The sequence below is a fragment of the Hylobates moloch genome, unplaced genomic scaffold (genome assembly GCF_009828535.3).
Source record: "Hylobates moloch isolate HMO894 unplaced genomic scaffold, HMol_V3 SCAFFOLD_10, whole genome shotgun sequence".
In the NCBI taxonomy this organism is placed as follows: Eukaryota; Metazoa; Chordata; class Mammalia; order Primates; family Hylobatidae; genus Hylobates; species Hylobates moloch.
Window position 1 is genome coordinate 62,383,474 of NW_026652285.1, and position 3,136 is coordinate 62,386,609.

The following is a 3,136-nucleotide window of genomic DNA, read 5'->3' on the forward strand; positions in this document are numbered from 1 at the left end:
TGTGTGTGTGTGGTATTTGTATGTGTGTGTGTGGTGTATGTGTATGTGTGTGTGCTGTGTGGCGTGTGTGATGTGTCCGCATTGCATGTGGTGTGTGTGTGTGGTGTGTGTGTGGGGGGTATGTGTATGTGTATGTATGTGTGCAGTGTATGTGTATATATGTGTGCTGTGTGGCATGTGTGATGTGTCCACGGTGTGTGTGGTATGTGTGCATGGTGTGTGTGTGTGTGGTGTGTATATGTGTGTGTGCTGTGTGGCGTGTGTGATGTGTCCACGGTGTGTATGGTGTGTGTGTGTGTGTGGTGTGCGTGTTTTCAGTCCTGAGCTCATTGAAGACATGATGCTGGGTGTACTGATAGGAGGAGAGCAATTCCAGGGATGGAGAGAGGTAGGGAGATTGTGGGGCGCCATGGGTTAGTGGGGACTATGCCCAGGGCCCAACAGAACCTTGGGGCGTGACAAGCTCTCTGAGGGGAATGACGGCCCGGTGCTGCAGCAAGAAATGGCTTCTGCCTCACAGGACGCTGGCCCCTGGAGCAGGGTCTCGGGTGCTGGGGTAGGGACACCGTGCCTGTGAGTCACTGAGGCATCCACACTCCCAGTGTGGCAGGGGGAGGAAGACTGAATTTCCTCACAGCCAGATTGAAGGTAATCTGGAGAAAATAAAGGAATCTGAGCTGTCTTGCATGTCTAAAACAGTGAACGCAGACTTCATGCCAGCCAGGGTTGCTGTCTCAGGCCTCCTGCCTTCCTCATTAGCCATGCGAGATGATCCTTGCTTCTCTCCACCCAAATGAGGTATCCTGGGTGAATGCCCAGCATGTTGCATTGCTTTCTCCCTGCTTTTAGATAGGAAGAATATTACAGACACATTCAAGCTAATGTGAGAACTGACAGCTCTTTTTTTTTTTTTTTTGAGACAGAGTCTTGCTCTGTCTCCCAGGCTGGAGTGCAGTGGCACTATCTCGGCTCACTGCAAGCTCCGCCTCCCGGGCTCACACCATTCTCCTGCTTCAGCCTCCAGAGTAGTTGGGACTACAGGCGCCCCTCACCACGCCCGACTAAGTTTTCGTATTTTTAGTAGAGATGGGGTTTCACCATGTTAGCCAGGATGGTCTCGATCTCCTGACCTCATGACCCACCCGCCTTTGCCTCCCAAAGTGCTGGGATTACAGGCGTGAGCCACCGTGCCCGGTCGAGACAGCTCTTTTATCAAGGGGTGGTTTCTGCATGTTGATGGGCAGAACCCTTCCTTCGGAGCAGGTGGTCTGTGGAAAGAGGAGTGAGGGTGTTGCCACCAGCCAAGTCAGAGCTTGGAGGACACGGCGCCGGCCGACCGGCTATTTGCAACTGAGGATTTGATGTGGTCAGAGCCCCTATGCCCCACCAACTCTGCCTTCCCATGAGGCTGGGTCAGAACAAATATGTGTGCATGCAGTTTGGAAGTCACGGAGACGACAGAGATGCTGGGCTGGAGAAGTGAGCTTCCTCTCCGGGCATGAGTCTGCATTGGGAAACTTTCTTCTGAGAATCGTCAATGTTAGTATTTTTCTTTTTAATTTCTATATGTAAACATCAAAGACCTGAACCCTGTCATATTTGTAGCAAACATATATTTTTGGTTCATTCTTTATCTTGTAACTTTATTTTATACATAAATATATATTTATATATTTATATATTATATATATTTTTATACAGATATGCTGATATTTGGCTTTTTCACAGTCAAATATGAGCATATCTTTTCCTTCATGTTTTTTTCCACTGATTTTATACTTAAAGAGCCTTCCCCACACTGGAATTAGTCACCTATTAGCCATATTTCTCATCTAATCATTTTTTATGGTTTGGCTAATATAAAACTTGGCTTATTTTAGTGTGTGCAATATGAGTCAGAATGTAAGTTGATTTTTCCCCCAAATACTTAGTCAATATCTCCAGCACTTCTTGCTGAATAATCCATTCCTTATTCATTTGTGTATTCTGCTTCTTTTTCCCCAAAATACAGCTTTATTGAGTTTTACTTTACATACCATAAAATTCACCCACTTTAAGTGTACAATTCAATAAATTTTAGTAAATATATGGGGTTACACAACCATCACTACAATCCAGTTTTAGAACATTTTCATCACCCCCCAAAACAACTTTGGAGCATTTGCCCTCCATCCTCACTGCCTCCCTGGCCCCCAGGCCTGGGCAACCACTGATCTGCTTCCGTCTCTATGGATTTGATTTTTCTGGGCATTTCATATTAATGCAGTGACACAATACATGTTCTTTTGTCTCCAGCTTCTTTCACTGAGCATGTTTTTGAGCTTCATCTATGGTGCAGCATGTGTTCAGCAGTCTTATTCTTTTTTATTGCTGAACAATGTTCTGTGTTATGGATATCCAGATTTTATTTACCCATTCATCAGCTGATAGACATTGGATTGTTTCTACCTTTTGGATATTATGCATATTATGAATAATGAAGCCATGAACATTCATGTACAAATATTTGTGTGGATGAATGTTTTTGTTTTTTTGGGATAGATTCCCAGGAGTGAAATTTCTGGCTCATACGGCAAGTTTATATTTAACTTTTTAGAGAAACTACTAAACTGTTTTCCAAAGTGGCTGCACCAATTTGCATTCTCATCAGCAATGTGTGATGTTTCTAGTTGCCCTGTATCGTCACCAACACTTGTTATTGTATGTCTTTTTTAAAAAGTTACATATGTTTCTTTTTTATATTTTAAATTGTTATAGATGCCAGTCTTTTTCAGGGTTACACTTTAAAGGAACTATGATGTCAGTTTCTTCTATAGCAAGGGAAATCTAAACAATGATTTCCCTATGTAATGCATTTTTTTTTTTTTGAGATGGAGTTTTGCTCTTGTTGCTCAGGCTGGAGTGCAATGGCGCAACCTTGGCTCAATGCAACCTCCACCTCCCAGGTTCAAGTGATTCTCCTGCCTCAGCCTCCTGAGTAGCTGGGATTACAGGCACCTGCCACCATGCCCAACTAATTTTTTTGTATTTTTAGTAGATATGGGGTTTCACCATGTTGGTCAGGCTGGTCTCAAACTCTTGATCTCAGGTGATCCACTTGCCTTGACCTCCTAAGGTGCTGGAATTACAGGCATGA